At 41.8% G+C, this 19,284-nt stretch overlaps 1 protein-coding gene and 1 long non-coding RNA gene across 3 annotated transcripts in view; one reads left to right on the top strand and one right to left on the bottom strand.

Moving 5' to 3' along the window:
- The window catches only part of LOC111865818, a 177,195-nt gene extending 163,255 nt beyond the window's left edge, over positions 1-13,940 (bottom strand). Inside the window, exon 1 of the mRNA XM_023854155.2 lies at positions 13,433-13,940. The gene's annotated coding sequence lies outside the window, so the exon portion shown is untranslated. The remainder of the gene's footprint in view (positions 1-13,432) is intronic.
- Positions 13,941-16,202: 2,262 nt separating this feature from the next.
- On the top strand, positions 16,203-19,081 carry LOC111865813. Of its 2 annotated transcripts, none has more exons than XR_002843045.2 (3): positions 16,203-16,572; positions 16,759-16,894; positions 17,939-19,081. It is a non-coding gene; the product is annotated as an uncharacterized LOC111865813 (long non-coding RNA). The 2 variants fall into 2 exon arrangements; XR_002843044.1 differs by having other exon boundaries at positions 16,204-16,616.
- Positions 19,082-19,284: the final 203 nt, after the last annotated feature.

The following is a 19,284-nucleotide window of genomic DNA, read 5'->3' as shown; positions in this document are numbered from 1 at the left end:
ATTCGTCAAGACTTGTAACAGTCAAGACACGATATCTGCGACATGACGCAAAGAAAAAAGCACAGTTGAAACGAATGAGATTATGAAAAACGCCGCACACTGGTCTGAGTCATGATGCTGACGTGATGCTCTTTCTTTGCGTCATGTCGCAGACATCGTGTATTGACTGTTACACGTCTTGACGCATGCCGGTGTGCGGCCTACCTTACTCTTCGGCACTGTTAATTGTAGCAGAATGCCCCTTCGTAATTTCGGCGAACTTTTGTCAGACATCATGGCGTTAATATCCGAAAAGATAGCAAGCCTGCTCTTGTTTCAACAATTCTAATCCACAGTTGCAAGCTGTTACTGTCGGACTAGTGCTGTCAGAATTAATGGATTAATGTTTTAAAGGCCGATTGTTTCCTTCCTGTCCCATCAAGAAGCAATCATTCGAAACACGTCAAATTGGCCTGAAATTATAGGCCTGCATATATTTGATTATGCTTCTGTGCTGAAGGTTCCTATTCTAATAACACGATTCTACCCGACAGATTATCTTCTGGGTCGTCTGCTTTATTCGCCAGTAGCTGTCAATGTCAGCTAACCAGAACACATGTTATCTGAATGGTACTTTTTTATTGCTAGTGGGGTGAGACTAAGTTCCTTGTACTGCGGCCACTTCTGGCCTATTGTACCAGCCCCAGATGATAGGTGAGGGTGATTGTGGAGCAATTGGTGGAATGAAGATTGGCAGGGGAAACCGAAGTATTTGGAGAAAACCTACCCCAGCGCCACTTTGTCCACCACAAATCCCACTTGACCAGACCCGGGATCGAACCCGGGCCGCCGCGGTGGGAAGCCAGCGACTACCGCTTGAGCTATGGCGTGGCCATCTGAATGGTAAGTCTTGTCTTTGATTTCTTTCTCTCTCGCTTCCTCTTTTGCAAGGGGGGGGGGATATATAAACGAATACTTAAAAACAGTGTAACATCGCTAGTTAAAAGAAATCCGAAATAGATAAGTACGTTCATCCAGAGAAGCCGCGTAGATTACCGTTATTTCCAGGAGAAAAACGTTATGTTATCTAATTAATTTACTAGCTAATCAGTCTGCTATTTATAATTCGCTAATCACGTATAAAATAATTTATTCTACTATTAGCCTTACGTTGACCGCCTCTGTGGTCTAGTCGCCAGAGTTCCTGGATACAGATCCAGAGGTCCGGCTTCGATTCACGGCGCTACCAGATTTTGTGAGAAGTAGTGGGTCTGGAACGGGGTCCACTCAACTTCGTGAGGATAATCAAGGAGCTACTTGAATGGAAAAGTAGCGGCTCCGGTCTAGAAAACCGAAATTAACGGCCGTGGAAATTCGTTGCGCTGACCACGCGACACCCTCTAACCGCTAAAATTGGCACTAACTTCGCCGACAAGCGGCGGTCTCTCGGTCGGTATAGTTCGCTTGCAGACTAAAACCACGGAGTTTTTTTATTAGCTTTACGATAACGATGATGATATGCTTGTGGTATATAATTCAACGTCACTTTATAATCTGATTTCATACTGTAGCGTAGAGTGAGATATAAAGATAATTAGAACAGCCAATGTGCTGGATTAAGAGAGACGACAGTTTGATCTCTTTCAAGGTAATTCTAGGAATATTTTGGATTAGTAATTAATTCCTTGGAGCATAGTCCTTCTTGAGAAGCTAGCAGTCAGCCAACTGGTCAGGAAATTCCCCGTCTTCTGTGGAACCACGAAGGTTCATTGCTGTCGTCACAAGTGTCCACCACTCGATCTTTTCGTGAGGTAAATGAATCCGGACCACATCGTCACCCAATTCCTTAATTTATATTTAAATAGTATTATCCTCTTTATGCCTGGTTCTCCCAAGTCGTTTCTTCTCTTCAGGTTTTCCAACTAAAATTCTGTGGGGCATTTCCCATCTAAATGTGAAAAATACCTAAAAAAATTCTCACATATTTATGAAGCTTCATGGGCCGTGCCATAGCTCAGGGGACTACTCGCCCACTCCTTACCTCGGCAGCAAGGTTCAATCCCATATCACGTTTTGTGGGATCTGCGATGGGCAAAATGGCAGTGGGGCAGGTTATCTCGAACTATTTCTGTTTCCCCTGACAATTCTTGGTCTACCAGTTGCTCCATTTCTCTCATATCATTCAGGGCTGGTACAGTGGACCATTTACGGCCAAAGGACTTAGTCTTACCCCCATCCTAAGAATAAAATAAATGGGATGTCATTAGATGTGTCCACGTTTGCCATTTCTTTATTATTCTCCCTCATGGGAGCAGAATGTTTACGTTCAGTACGGCAAGCGAAGGGCGCGGGAAGTTATGGAGGAAAGATAGAAGAAACGAGAGAACATCAAGAAACCTGCCCTGCCAAAGCAGTGTTAATAAAAATCCTGCAAAGACAGACCGGAACTTGAACCTGGTTCCACTTGTCGAGAGGTCAGTGCACTGACCACAAGACAAGACCAGCAGGGACTTGTTACGAAGCCAATTTCTGTACATGCAAGTACAATCATGAGACCCCATGGAAGACTATTAAACTCATGATGAATCTTACAACTATATTTTTATGTTCATGCCAAAAATACAATGGCCGATCGTAACGAGAGGCACACATAACGTTACCTCATTCCCGAAATTTCCTGCCAGTGAGCACGTCTCCAAATACGAATCATAAGCCGTCGATATATGATTTTTATCGTTGCTAGTGCGGTGCACAAGGTAGCGTAGTTGATTGAGACGCTATGCTACAAGCCGGAAGGTCGCGGGTTCGAGTCCCGATGAGGTGGATTTGATGAATAGACCTAATCCTTCCAGCTGCACTATGGACCTGGGGTCGACTCAGCCCCGAACAGAAATCAGTACCAGGAATTTTCCTAGGAGTAAAGGGTGGCCAGCGCGTAAGGCTGACAACCTCACCGCCATCTGTGAGCCGATTTTCTAGAAAATGTGGGAGCCTCGACGTCTCACAACCCTATAGGCCTCCGCGGCCTGTTACAGGGACAGTTTTACCTAGCTTCTAGCTACTACATACTCGTACATTTAAAATGTGTTAGTTAAGGTATGGTTCCACAAAAATAGGCCTAAGTACTTCCCATAATGTCTTGGTCAGTACTCCGAATATTGAGGAGTTTCAGAACCTACGCTCTGTCACGTAATATTACTTGAACCATTAAATCAGGGAAATTGACGAGATATGTGCCAAGCGTATGGGAAGTGAGAGATGTACTCGCATATAAGATTTCATTTAGAGAATCTCAAGGAAAGAGACTACGTGGTGTAGGTCTGAACGGTAGGATATGATTAAACATGATGTTATGCAAATAGGTGTTCACTGAATTCAGTTGGCTGAGATGGGGTCCAATTCAATGACAATATGGATTCAATAAATGGAATGAATTTCTTGGCCAGCTGACGGCAACCGACATGTTGCTAAATACGTGTCCCAAGTAAAGGTCGGTTTATATATTACGTCATCACATAACTTCCTAAGCTATAATAACAAAACTCTTAGTGCGTCAAATTGTTATTATTTAGGAAGAACATGAGAAATTCATAATGTTTTGAAGATTTATATTTTCTGGGACGTATCACCTAGTAGCTTGATAAAAGTCACCGGCGTTTCGGGTGAACATATCGCCTCCATCTTCAGGACAAAAAAGAGCAAGTCAAAGAAGAAGCCTCTGCTTGCTGCATGCTACTTTCTTGCTTGGCTTATTCTTCAACTGTGAAGATGGAGGCGATATGTCCCTCCGATTCATCGCCTGCCCTCCACAGGACTACACGGCGTTGTATCCCAGAAGACAAGACTTAACTGCAGCTGCTGTGAGAACCTCAAATCAATCATATAATTCTGACCCAGAAACGTGAAGGTAAGAGACAAATTGAGAGAACTGGGTGTAGGTGGAAGGGTAATATTAAAAAAGGCTGAGGTGTCCCTGTAACAGGTTGTGGAGGCCCATATGGTTGCGAAACGTCGAGACTCCCACATTTCCTAAACAGTTGGCACACAGATGGAGGTAAGATTGTCAGCCTTACGCACCAGCAGTTTTTTACCCGTAGGAAGATTCCTGGTACTCATTTCTCTTAGAGGCTGAGTCGACCCCAGGGCCATAGTGCAGCTGGAATGATTTGGTCAATTGAAAAATCCAATGATATCGTGAATCGAACCCGCGACCTTCGGGCTTGTAGCATATTGTCTCAACCACGTACGCTGCCGAGTGCCCCAACGGCCATACCATGTCGTTGAAAACGCCGGTTTTCGTCTTAAGGATATAACTGACCGAATATCGGCTTCTCAAGAATATTGCTCCTTGGACTTAGTAATTAGCTGTCACTGCCGATGCCCCTGAGCCTCGCGGTACCTTTGCTGCTAAATAACAAATGTATTCTAGACCTTATTTCACATTTTCTCGAAACTGTTTAGAATTCATGTTATTTCTAGACCATCAGAATTCAAGTGTCCAGCAGTCACAACAGCAAGAATTACAGTACTTCTACCTTCACGGTTCCTTTAAGTCCTGGCGTTAAGGTATCCTGTTATGATCTTACAGCGCGATACGCATTCAGAGTCTGAATTGAAGGCATTTTTGGGTGTTGCTATCTCGTCACTTTATAGCCTTGACCTTTCATCGTTCGCTCACTTATCTGCAGGAAGAATCTCTGTATTACAGTGTTGCATATCACACCCCGTAATCAGCGTTCATCGCAACTTTATTTCTGAACTCATATCAGTACAACAAGAGGCGAAATGTGTATCTTCCAATCTGAAATACACATGACTTCAAGTACGTTCTTTGTGATTTTGCGATACCGTGTTGTCTTTGATGTTCATTCATTACAGTTAAAAGTTTGTTGCTTCTACACACAAATGATTGTTAACTCAAGTTAGAATTTCTCCTTGTAGTTGGTTAATTGTCAGTACGGTATGGCGTGTTCTCCTGTCCCTGATTAAGATGACGGGCTCCGCATACGAAGATTAGCTGCAGAAATATCGAGCCGGCAAAGGCTGATACCCAACTGGGACGGCGCGAGTGGAGCTAACAACCCACAAGACTCTTACGTGAAATTTATGTTAAAACTCCAAAATATTAATCCTGAGAGAGTTAACATGTTACAAAAATCGAAATCAGAAAAGATGATTGTTCCAGGGCGATTTTTAGCCTACTTTCCTTATTTTTAAAAGAAAAATAAAAGGAAGCTTAGAGATCGCCCTGCTCTCTGTCTCCGTATCCTCCTAATTTTCTCGTTTCCTATGCGGTCAATGTCATACAAAGGAGGATTATGAGATCACCTTGCTGTCTGTGTCTATGCACCCCTCCCCCCATTTTTTCCCCGTTTTCTGTGCGGTCCATGTCGTATCAAAGGAAAGTAGGCGATAAGTTTTCCCCAGAACTTCTTGTTTCATATATACAAATTAGGAACAACTTGTAGACCCACTTACGTTTACGCGAGGTTGCATTAAGTGCAATGCTCTGTGAATCTGTTAAACAACTAAGAATCTGGCCTAACGGTGACCTTCGGTAAAGGTAAAGAAGGTGAAGCTATCCCTGTAACAGGCCGTGAAGGCCCATAGGGCTGTGAGACGTCGAGACTCCCACATTTTCTCTAGCTCTCTCAGCTTACAGATGGCGGCCGCCCTTTACCCCCAGGAAGATTCCTGATACTCATTCCTATTAGAGGCTGAGTCGACCCCACGGCTATAGTGCGGCTGGAGGGAACAGGTCAATTGAAAAATCCACCTCATCTGGACTCGAACCCCCGACCTTCCGGCTTGTAGCATAGTGCCTCAGCCAACCACGCTACCGCGTGCCCCCTTTGATATTCATTCTGTTTAACCTTTTGGTTTAGTACCACATACATAAGTAGGTAATCAGTTGATCAGTTTGTTACAGTAGTTAGCTAGTTATTTACATTGTTCTCTTTGGAGGGGGGGGTTGTAAGACGGCCGTAGCAAGACTATATATTGTCGAGGCTTGTTTCTTTGTTATGTAGGCATTTAATTAATTGACTGGTTAGTTAGTTACATAAACTTCCTCAGTTTGATGACTGGTAATGTTAAATAAGCCGTCTAAACATTGTGATGTAGATATAATTATATGCATTGGAATAATTATGTTATCTGCATGAATGTCTAGACGTAAGCCTTGCGGAGCGTAGAAGGAATTATAAAGCAGAGTATGGCATTACGGAGGTACTGCTCCTACGTGTTCACAAATAATGGCAGGTCTGCTGCCAGGCAAGCATTAGCACGCTATGAATTCCTACCGGCTCACGGCAGAAAACGTATTCATATTATAAAAGGGAACTGAAGCAAAAGAGTAGAGGCGTATGTTTGGAGGCAGATTTTGTTGCGATGCATATAATCAACTGTACCATTGTTTTAATGCAGGGGTGCCCAAAGTTTGCACTGCAGGGCGTCTTATGTAGCCGTAACTAAAGAGCTCAGCTGGTCAAGTACGACCCAGTTTTTTTTAGTATACACCCCCTATTTTTAAAAGAAAAATAGGAGGCTTATAAGATTACTTTGCTCTCTGTGTGTTGGTATATCCCTGCTCATTCGTTGATAAGCAACGGCTCTGTAAACAAGTTCCCGCGGCAACAATTCAAATTCAGACTCATAGTTAGTTTACGACTGATGGTTTGCCGCCAATCAGTTCGTCTTGATGTCAAGCCCCTTGAGACTCACGACCACAGACTTTTTTTTAACTGAATCCTTGCGGTAATAATCCTTATGTAACAACCTCTCTGACAAGAAGATTGGCTTGTCTCTTATAAATATGCTTGGCCTTTCGTCAAGTGTACGTATCGCACTTATAGCATGTTATTGAACGAATACACACGCATTAACTGCTGAACGCGGTGTTTTCTATGGGGTCCGTGTCGTATCAGATGCTCAGTATGTAGTGAAAGGGAAATAAACGATTAAATCATGGCAAAATATCTTGTTTTCTTTCTTTTTTGAACCCGTATGTCTGTTACAGTGATCATTACATACCACCACCGGACCTTATTCAGAAATGCGAATTTAATCCACACTCCCACTCACTTCTATTTCTTTAAGATTTATACTGATTTTATCCTACCATCTACGCCCTGTCTCCCGTGTGGTTACTTCCCGTCGGGTTATCCAACTGAAATTCTATATGAATTGCCAACCTTTTCAAAATTATATTCCAATTTTTTTGCAATATAACGAAAATTTAGACATCATTTATAGTCCATAAGTCGTTAATACAGTCAAGATTATGTTCAAATTTAAACCAGCATCTTCATTGAGGTCCGGTATTTCATATAAAAATTCTCTGTTGAGTGACGGGCTGCTGTACTCGTGCGAGGAGGCAGTCTCGAATAGTATCGCGGGCTGGCTAGGCAGTAAGCGAGTGAGATGGCGCCTGCCCGCCAGGGAACCCCCGCGGTGTTCAAACCAGTTCTTGCCCGTGCTCATCGTCTCTGGCCCCGCTCTCCGTCGTCATAAAAACGTGTCGGTTACTACAGCATTCCTCTCCTTTCCACTGGCTCCCACTGTGAAAGACTGCTTAATATTACACGGCACAGCATCTTTTATTACCTAGTCTTCTTCGAAATAACACAAAATTGGAAAAGCTTACTCCAGTTCGGTGTGTATTACAGATCACGTTCACTTGGTTTCATTTACTGCACAGTAGCAATGCAACTCTATAGGAGACAAGCGGAACCAATTACTATACTTCCATGTGTGACACAAGTGAAGTCAGTATAACGACTGACTACTGGCTGAACTTCCGGGGTGCGATTCCCTGCAGGGACAAGATGCTCTTCTCCACAGCGTCCAGATTGGCTCTAGGGCCCACCCAGCCTCCTATCCAACTGCTACCAGGAACTCTATCTCCGGGCGTTAAGCGGCCGGGACGTGAAGCTGATAACTCACCTCCATCTAGTACCGAGGTCAAAAATTGTGGAGCTATAACTCCGCTCCCCCACACGTCTTCATGACGTGGCGCTTAATTAAGCACAGGGACATCTTGCTCCTCGCCCTTTCTTCGTCTACAGCCGTGGAACCGAGAACAAACTGTGACATAAACCTTTATTTTTGCGTTTATGGTTTAATAGCCTTATGCCATGAACACAACTGTACAAGATGTTTAATGAATATACCAACTGCATGTTCCAGCAGTAAACTGTTTTCAGCAAACTGTAGGCCTGCTGCAGGCTATTATTATTTTTCACACTGCAGAAGATACTAATGCAGAATATATCAAATGATTTTAAATTGCGGGTTAAAATGTTGAAATTCAGGAAGGCCGTACACTTACGAATGCGCACCCCGCACTTTGCATTTGAGTACGCTTATCGCCCGCTATATGAAGCGACAAGCGGTAATGACGGGACATACTTCTCTTAAACCTAACTGCAACAGAGCATAACCTTTAGAATAATATGCAAGCAGAAGCCTGAAAAGAAGCACGTACGTCGTGTTGTCTGTAGTCCTCTGTAGAATCATTCTGAAGACCAGTCGAGTCGAGTCTTATGTTACGACCGACGGTCAGTCGGCCAGTCTGTCTTGGAATAAAGCACCCATCTGAGGCTTACGACCAGATTTTTATTACTACCAGACAGTTGCGGGTTTGTTGATATGGGGCTCGCTCTCTCTCTCTCTCTGACGAGACGACGGGCCTGTCGTTTACAGTTGCTTCTGGCCCTTGCCAGCGCAGTCATTTTTGGGTCTATTTTACTGTCTGGCTTTTAGGCGGCAGTAGCCAGACAGGAGGCTGCTATCTTGTTAACAGCTAACGTTCATGCAACATCAACGGAAGTTAAGCCTATATAATACTCTGCTCTTACCTTTCATGGATCACAACAAAATTCCGACAAATGTGGAAGCTCATGTGCGGTTCTTTCAGGTTCCCGTCATTTATCTTGGAGATCTCCTCAAATCGTTGAACGGCTCAGATAGGAGTGTCCTGACGCTCCTGCATAGTCTAGATTAAGATTAGCTCCGTGGCATTAGTCCGCAAGCGAACTACCGCCGCTTATCGGCCTGGTAGTGACAACTTTAGCGGATAGAGGGTGTCGCGGGGTCAGCGCAACGAATCCCCACGGCCGATAATTTCGGTTTTCCGGACCGGAGCCACTATTTCCTTGAAATAGCTCCTCAATTATCACGAGGCTGAGTGGACCCCGTTCCAGACCCAATACTTCTCAGAAAATCTGGTAGCGCCGGGAATTGAACCCGGACCTCTGCATCTGTAGCCAGGAACTCTGACCACTAGACCACAGAGGCGGTTTCTTGATTAAGATTACTATAGGAATCGACAGGTCTAAGCTCTACATCCGCTTTTTCAGTTCAGTGGAACTCTTGGACGGGGAATCAGCCTGTCGTAAGGCCTCTACCTATACACAGGACAACACAAACACAGAATAAAAGGTTCGGCCACACAGAGCGCTACTCTATGTTCGCTACGTACGCTGTTTACATTCTGCGACGCAACTAACATAGGGAATATAGCGTACGTAGCGTATGGAAGTCTGTGTGGCCAGTCACATTGGCAATAAAGGGAGATATTTTTCTGTTCGTATAGCGAACATAGCGTACGTAGCGCTCTGTGTGACCGAACCTAAACACATACACAGACATCCATGTCTTGAGTGGGATTCGAATTCACGACCCCAGCATTCGAGTGAGTCATGCCTTAGACCGCGCGGCAACTGTGAGCGGCTGGACAAGCCTGTAGCCTAACAAGTCACAAGTACAAATTCTCCAGATTACAGCATTCGCTGGAACACATCTGTCTCTCTCTTGTTGTTATTGTTGTTGTTGGTGGTGGTGGTGGTGGTGGTGGTGGTGGTGGTGGTGTCGGGAAAAATTTCAAGCTTATCGCCGATCTAGTCGTTACTTGGCAAAGAAAATCGAAATGCCGAGCGCACAGAGAACTGGACGAAACTTTCGCTAGGTCTGAACATTTTCCTCGAGAATCCCCCAGACCTCCTGCAAAGAAGATCGGGACTTCGAGTTTCAACTTTACTCTATGTCGGATAAAGAAATTCAGTGCCCGAATGTGAACATTTTATGGATGTGCCATGATTGTGTGTCCTACAGCGGTGGGCCACTAACTGGCCTATTGTACAGCCCCGGATAATAGATACGTGTATAATGAATAGGGAGCAGCCGGTGGAATGAGAATTGGCAGGGGAACCGAAGTGCCCTGAGAAAACCTGCTCTAGTGCCACTTTGTCCACCACATGGCGTGACCAGGGCAAGAACTCGGACCGCCGTGGTGGGAAGCCGGCGACTAATTGCCTGAGCTATGGCACGGCCTATTGCGAGTATAACTTTGTATCTCAGAGATGACCTAACATTTGTTTCCTTTTCCTGTTTTCAACTTGTGACCGAAACAAGAATTGATAATTGTGTAGCTTTCCTCAGTTCCTCTCAGCCGTTGCTGGGATTGTGCATTGAAACAGGCCACGACTCGTTCCTTCCACAACTTTACAGTTCAACATGCACGACACTCAGTTGAACGTGAGAAGGTAAGATTTCGCGAAGGTCGCGGGTTCAAGTCCTGATGAGGTCACTGGATTTTTTTCAGTTGACCTAATCCTTCCAGCCTCACTAGGCCCTGGGGCTTACTCAGCCTCTAACAGAAATGAGTACCAGAAATTAATTAAATAATTTTCCTGTGGAGTAAAGCGCGGCCGGCGCGTAAGGCTGACAACATTACCGCCATCTTTGAGCCGATTGTCTAGATAATGTGGGACCCTCAACGTCTCACAACCCTATGGGCCTTCACGGCCTGTTACAGGGATAGCTTTACTTTACTTTTTTACTTAAGCACCACTCCGCAGAGCTTGTAGAGGGAGTGAATGTTGAGCTCCATGCATTCTTAACGTTTGCACTGCAGTCGGGTCAGGGATGGTGGGGGAAGAAGACGGCAAACTACTCCCTCTCCCTTCCCGCATTGCACACACCCCCTTCGTCACACACAAGTAACAAACCGGAAACGCAGAGAGAGTGAGAGGAGAACGTGTAGACAGAACGAAAGCTATAATACAGACGAATGTTGAAAGATTTGGATGTCTGAAAATTCCCGATCATTCATGAATACTTCCATGTTTAAAAATATGCGGCTTGGTCACTGACATTTGCTACACAGATTTAGGTGTTCTGTGTCTGAGCTTCTCGACACAAATATTCTTCTCCTCAGAATATTTCCACTATAAAATATTTATTCATGAAAAATGCTTAGAAACTGAAAATGACAAATTCCAGAAGAGCCTCTCGCGGCCCAGTATAACTGATGCCAGGGCCCACTACTGGGCTGCTGCCCGGCGGTTGAGAAGCGCTGCTCTGTAGCAAGGAGGTCCACATCCGATTGGAAAGTAGTGAGGAGGAGCACTCCTACACCTACTGGGAACCAAACCCGGTCTTCCAGTCTGTAGCCAGCACTTTACTAAGTGCAGTACCTCGGCTCATCTACAGACATTATATACATGGAAGGTGATAATGAATTTATACTCGAGATAATGCAAGGAAGTTTCCTAACAGCAGTTGGGACGCCACGAAACAGCTGAGTGAGGGAAGCCTGCGAGTGGATGTGGGGGTGTGTGATATACCGCGCCGAACTATTCAGTGGTTGGTCCCCTACATCCTCACTCACCGAGCTCACCGACATGTTAATGAGAAGGGAGGGGGGACAGGTGCTCACCAGATTTTGTACTCAAACCAGTCTTAAAATTTCTTTAACAGTTCGTGGGAAGGTGGGTAAGCGAAGTGTCCGGGATACTTAATAGTCAAGGTCGGTATAATTCAGTCTAGTTTCCTTTCTTGTAGGGCCCGGTATTTCACAACCCATCTATCTATGTATCAATGGATTTTACCTTTAATGTCAGTAGCTAGTAGCCGGGATAGCTCTGTTGGTATAGCGAAGGGCTAGTCGCCCGGGGTTCGATTCCTGGCAGAGGGCAAAATATTTTTCTCATAACGTCCAGACAGGCTCCGGGGCCCACCCAACTTCCTATCCAGTGGGTACCGGTAGCTCTTTCCCCAGGAGTAATGGAGGCCGGGACGTGAAGCTGAACACTCACTTCCATCCAGTGCCGAGGTCGAGAATGGTGGAGGTATACCTCCATTCTCCCATGTGTCTTCATGGCGTGGTGCTTGTCAATTAAGCATAGGGACCGCTTTACCTGTATATATCAGTAATGTTATATAACGTGGACCATTAAAACAAAAAAACAGTGGCTTTAGTCCGCAAGCAAACTATACCGACCGAGCGACCGCTGCTTGTCGGCGAAGTTTAGTGCCAACTTTTGCGGATAGAGAGTGTCGCGTGGTCAGCGCAACGAATCCCCATGGCCGTTAATATCGGTTTTCTAGACCGGTAACTTGGACCATTACAAATATTTAAGCAGAATGAAATATAGGTGGCTGCATTGCAGGTTAGGTGCCCAAAAATGTATGAACGAGAAGATACAAAACAACACTGCAATAAAATAACACAGACATGAATAGAAGTCTGTTTATTTCTAACTTTGGATTCTTAAAAAACAATAGAAGGAAGGGACAAAGTACCACTGTATGGGACAGAATTGCAGTATTGGAAAGGAACAAGCTTAGTGGCTAATCTCTATAAAAGACCATAACAGTGATATGGCAACTTTTCAGCTCTGGTCTTAAGCAACTGGTTAAAAATATGGCTGTGTTAAAGCTAAGCACTTCTTAAGGGAAGTATTGAGTACCCTGTAACAACTTACGCCGGTCACGGTAGCCGAGCGGTCTAAGGCATGCACTGTCTTCGCTCGCTCGGAAGCCGAGATCGTGGGTTCGAATCCCACTCAGGGCATGGATGTTTGTGTGCGTTTTTCTGTGTTTGTCTAAAGGTAGAGGCCTTGCGACGAGCTGATCACTCGCCCAAGGAGTCCTACCGTATGTGTAAGATCTAGTAAACCGAAGTGAAACGGAGTTTCATGGAGGTAGGCCAAGGCCCAAACGAGGGATATAGCGTCAATGAAAAAAAAATAACAACTTATACTCGTACATTCATTCGGCGAACCAATCTGGAAACATTCATATGTAATGAAGTTTTCATCATACAACATGTAATAAATTCGAACACGCGGAGTGATGGGTTATTATTGGAACTTAAATAATCAATATTTGTGCCGCTTACAATTATAATCTCCAGAATGCGTCAAATATTAAAATACAAGGCAACCATGCCTGCTAGGAACCCTTGTAATCGTGGTCCCAGTCGAATATTTTATTTTGGAAATTTAACTTTTAGTATGCAAGAAACTATAGTGTGGGAGTTTATTTTATAATACAAGTTAGACAACTCTGTATCAAAACATGTAATTTTCTCTTTAATGAGGATTAGTAGTACATCTAGCTGTTAAATGAATTAGCTGAGGCATTGGAATTAATGTGGCATGTAACTTACCAATAGGAAGCAATGGATTGCAAGATATTATCCAGGTGGGACGTTGAACACTTCTAGCAGTAAATTAAACTATAACACATTTCAGTACGTTTCATAAATGACAAAGGCTTCGGGTAGGAATCAATAGTTATGTTCTAAAAACTCCAAGAATACAACACCTTTTCACAGTAGGTCTAACAACGAAACCACATTCTTAAAGAAAACACAGTAAATGATTTAATAAGAGGGACCACTGAATTGCACTGCTGAGATCATTAATGTAAATTAACAGTTACTTTGTTGTACAACACTGAAAAAATAAACATTTCTCACTGTCACATACCGCTTAATATCCGATAAAAAGAGAGAATCGGTTTTAAGGCAATCCATGTTAGGGGTCTAATAAATGCATGAACTCTGGAAACACGACACAAATTGCCCGCTCTGCCATACGAAACGCACGCGTGAATCTCTCAAGCATGCACCAAACAACGTCGGACAGCGCAGGAACTTCCTACATCAAGAGAAGCCACCCAACTGCAGCTAAGTGCAGGCATTGCCGCACGCCACTCGTTGCGTCGTTGTTGATCTTCGTACTTGTTACTATCACCGATAGGTGGCTGACGCATCGAAATTCAGAGTGCCGGCTGCTAACAAATAAGCACGATTTGTTTTTATAGAATGATTAGCCTGGTGAAAAATCAGTTCGATTCTTGGCGACTCGTTTATTTGGTACATATCTTCTTGATTTTAATTTGTATTTATGGGGATAATTTCCCAGAAGCATTCCTGACACGTTTTATGCAGTAGTTACAGCTTTCCTATTGGACTGTCCTGAGGCCAGGACCAGGGCCGGCGAACCAAGTGACCATCTGGGACGGCTAACTTTATAAACATTTTTTTCGTATTTCTTCTTATTAAACAGAAGTTATTTTCTGCTGAATTCTTATTCTAGTCATCGCCATTATTTGCCAGTATTAAGCAACATTGTAAATAAAATTATTTCATTAAAAATTACACCATTGACGGCCTTCGTTGTACTGTCTGAAATTTCGTGTTTTTAATTGCGACGAAGCTTTGAGAAAGTAAATATGTTTTTAACTGAGGGGGAAGGGTGAAGCAAAATTTTCACCGCGTGTGGCTGTATTTAGGCTTGCGCCTGCCTCGGCTATGGTTGGTATGGACACAGCCGAAGCATGGTTCTTGTTCAGGTGGCCACGATTTAAAAATTTAAACGTTCAGTATCAACAGTTCCTTTCGAGAATCTAATAATCAGTTAAAATAAAAATGTAGTCACATTTTAGATTTTACAGATTTCTTTAAAAATTTAGTAATTCTAAAAATATTTTAGACAGATGAAACTGAACATTTTATGTCATATAGTCTACATTTTCTTCGAAAGGCAGGGCCTGTGTGTTTTCGAGTTAATGCCGCTACTTCATAAAAATGGAGAAAATGATTCTGTGCATGTTATTCTATAGTATTAACGAATATAAATTCCGTGGTGTGTGGAATTACTTAAATTTCCAAAAAATTGTGCTATGCATGCAATTATAATTGCATGCATAGCATACAAGGTTCATTACGAAAATAAGTTTGGATGATAATTATCATCCAAACTTATTTTCGTAATGAACCTTGTATCATAGTAAGTTTGCTTTATAGAGGTGCTAGGAGGTTATTATTGCCAACTGTACGACAGTTTTTAAGTTGGTTATTTAACGACGTCGTTAATATTGAGACTATGTAGCATCGATGCCAGGGTGATTAATTAATGTGGAGCAGTTGATGAAATTAGAACTGGCAGATGAACCGAAGTACTCTGAAAAAACTCGCCTCAGTACCACTTTGCCCACAAATCGCACATGACCTGACCTGGCATCGAACTCAGGCTGTTGCGGTGGGAAGCTTGACTAGTTGTCTATGTTATGGCAGGGCCTGGAAGACAATATAATTTTTAAGAATAATTTATATAATACTTTACTTTGATTTACAACTACATATGAATTGCTAAATTGTGTCCATTGTACAATCCTTATAAATTAGTTACTTTGCTAGGTACTGTGATTTAAAGCATGAATATTGTGAATCTGCTTTTGATCAGTTTCAGGCTATTGTGTGTACCTGGTTATTAAATATGCTAACCTTTGGTCTGCGCAAAGAATATAAGTCCAGGAATAACCATGGTGACTTTCTGATGATGGTCAACCACGACCGAAACGTGTGGTGTTCAATATAATAAACTGATTGATCTACTGATATATTCAATTCAGTCGCTTATTATATATAACAGAATCAACGCGTTGTGTGACGGCATAAAGACCCCTAAATCTACACAACAGGATGCATAGCATAAAAATACTTTCTCATATTTCTTGTGTCTCCTGAGAAATTAAAAGTTAAATTCACCCTACATTTTTTAGGTGCGTGGGTATTAGGGATTTATATATGGCGCTATACGAATAAGTGAAACTTATTCAGAATTTTTACAAGAATTCATAAAAACCCTGTTTTGTGCTTCAAATAACAAATGATTTATTCTCGTAAATGAATGTAACAGCAACAAAATCATGTTCAAAGAATGTAGTAGTATTTGATCTACGCTAATAACTACTAGATAAGGGTATTGGCCTACAGCGGTTTAAAAAAATGTCAGCAGAAATCTGGTGGTACATATTAGAAGCTCATTTTACAGGTTGTGCAGAATGTACGAGTAGTAATATCATCACGTAAAATACATATGTTAGCCGTGTGCGGCTGTTTCTCCTGCTAGAGCGCTATCTGTAAGAATACGTAAATGAGTACTTGCACGTACGTCAGTGTCGTAGCAATAAGTCGAACCTTTAGTGGACGAATCGGGTGACATATCCTCCATTTTTTCGTGCGAAATTTCTACAAAGTTGGTGGTCCTGCTGGTAAACGAGATGGTATAATGTGGTATTAAGGTTGGGAAAATCTGCTACAAAGGTAATTATGCGGATAATACCGATTTTCTGTTATGATTATGATCAGGTTCAGTGTTAAATGTTCCATAAGTTACTTGTGCTGTGTGCTGATATATTTGGACTGCAGTTGTGCTTCACAGATGGCTGGTATTACCATGAACTTCCCGGGGGGACATTTCATGGTTACTGTTCGGAGGTGGAAAGGCAATGTTGTCGGTGAGAACAGCAAATTTATACATTTGATTGAATACATGAAGAAGGTACAGAAAAATTCAGGATACCTATTCTTTAATTCTGCACTTTGTATGAACACAGGCCTGTGCTGAGTGCTTTTGTTTGTTTTAGGACAAAATTCATCTGCGGAAGTGGTGTTTGAACGTTCCTTATGTATTTGGTTTTCAGTGATGCTGTATCAGTTGCAGCACATTTGGTATACAGATCGCATCTCTTTGTCATAGGGCAACAAGATTATATATGAGGCAAGGATATTCTGGCTACAGTACATTTCAGCATTTCACAAACATAGCAAATTGAACAGGTAGGTAGAGACTTGCATGCAAGAGATATCAGACTTAATCATATCTTGGCCAGGTTACCAATTATCCTGACTTTTCTTTTTATAGTTTTCCATGGTATCTCCAGTACAATCCTTTTGGTATCTTAAGTAGACTGTGAATATCTCCTTCCAAATTCTTGCCTCTTTAATGTTCATAGTTACCATCCAGTCTTGTTTGAAGCTATTTTATAGCATCTGGTTGAAGCAATGTTCCCAACATTCAAAGGGTTAAAAAGAGTAGCAGCAGCAGTTTCATCATGTCCACAGATCATAGTTTGAGCAGTTTGATCTCTGGCTTCAAAATCATCTGGTTATTAATTCTAAAATTGTAATTTACTATGGCCAGAATGTAGATCATCTTTACATTAATGAGCCCCAGGACTTCCCCTTTTAAAAAATATTTATTTTTTATAGCTATAGTATTTAATATTTTATGTATTTCAGTGTTTTGCAACAGGTGCACCATTAATTGTTATAAGAAATTCTATATTCATGCATAATTAGAACAGGGCAGTATGTTAAATTAAATTAAATGTTTGGTGTTTGTTCCTATTTATAACTTTTACATTTCTTAGTAACTGGATTGATTGATTGATTGATTGATTGATTTATTTCGTCACTGTAGATCATTGTACATGATATATGACAAGTCAAGTTAATTCTGAATATTAACAATTTGATATATAAGTAGATTAAAATTACAATAGTTACAATTTTTTACATTCTTATTTGTGGAGAATTTGATGGAATGAATGGAAGGAATACCTTCACCCTTCTGTTTTCACTGATACGCATATAATAAAGGGCAGGGATTTATATATAGATACATATTTCTGGCTGTGTATGATTTTGTTACCCGTTTTCTTGGGGTTAAATTTTGTCTTGTGCCATCATGTGTCATGGGTGTGCCATGAGTGAAAAAAGGGTAGTTGAACACTGATGCATTTCAGCAATATGATGGATTATTGATGAAAATTTTTAACGTCTCACTATTATAATGAAATTTCTGTTCATATTTTTCTCTAGGTGATGTTCACCATTCAAATATTACATTGCTGAATACAAAGGACCAAGCTTCCCAGAGGTATGTGGAGGATGAAGCTCATGGCCTCTGAGACCCATCAGGAAGAATGTCAGATGTTAGAGACCAGGGATCCAGAAAAATGTGCATCAAATTCATCTCATGACATGGGGTCACTGGTTGTCTTGTGACATCCTTGAGATATGACTTACCTGATCATGAGAGATTAAAGTTCCGCTCTGCTTCCACTCCTGCAGAAACACATAGTACAAGAGGATTCATCAACAAAAATATAAACCAGACACGTGCATAACAGCAGCATGATAATGCAATATAACCTAGAATGTTCTTAGGCATTTACAAAAAAGCAAGGCAGAACAACATCACAGCAAAGCAGCAGATTCCTTCATCACAACATGTTACACACCTGATGACAGCCAGTTAGGCTGAAACTCATTGGTGACCTTTTCTCCTAGAATTTGCAACAGGCAGGAACTGTTTCTCTTTTGCCTTTGCATTCCTGTCACATGTAGTGGTTCACAGTGCTTAGTTCTTTGTGGTGTAGTTTGCAGGCTGTGAAGTTATAAGTAGCCAATGTGAACTTAGAAAACCAATTCATCTCCCATGGGCATCACTAGAGTCACCTTAAGTCCAAGCATGCTGCAATGAATACTTTAATTGTCATAGCTGTTCCCTTACCTGCTCAAGTTCTCCTTCAAGTGTCTATAGTAGTCTTCTGGAAGGATTTTCTTTTCTTCACTGTTTGAGTTTTCATAAGCAACACAACAATTTAACTATTTATTTTGTGTAAAAAATACATAATTAAACATTCTGGTTTATGTTTTAAGATTAATGTGAAGCTGACTATTGTTTTTACCATTCATTTTTGCAGTTGGGTGATTTTTTTATTTATTTATTTATTTACATTTATACATTCCGTTGATCCTTATGGTACAGCTGACCAGTGGATATGGATTTTGTCCCAAGCTAATAGATTAAAATGCGCAAAATACAAAAACTACATACATACTTTTGTCATTGAGACAGTTAAAAGATTTATATTAGTGTACAATGCATAAAATGATCAAAATTATAAAACAATAATTGATACAAAATATTTAGGTAATGATATAAAATTATAACATATCAGGGGTACAATTACCAATTTTAATTACATACATGGTTAAAGTATTCCTCTAAGGAATAAAAAGAATTTGAAAGAAAAAATCTTTTTAGCCTCAGTTTAAATAGTTTCACATCATTACTCATACTCTTGATTCTGGATGGCAGGTGGTTATAAGCCTTAATACCAAAATAATATGGTCCTTTCTGAAAGATTGTTAGGCGTGAT

This window comes from Cryptotermes secundus, unplaced genomic scaffold (assembly GCF_002891405.2).
Source record: "Cryptotermes secundus unplaced genomic scaffold, Csec_1.0 scaffold901, whole genome shotgun sequence".
Classification (NCBI taxonomy): domain Eukaryota; kingdom Metazoa; phylum Arthropoda; class Insecta; order Blattodea; family Kalotermitidae; genus Cryptotermes; species Cryptotermes secundus.
Note: the sequence above shows the minus strand (reverse complement) of the source record. Positions and strands in the feature narration are given on the sequence as shown.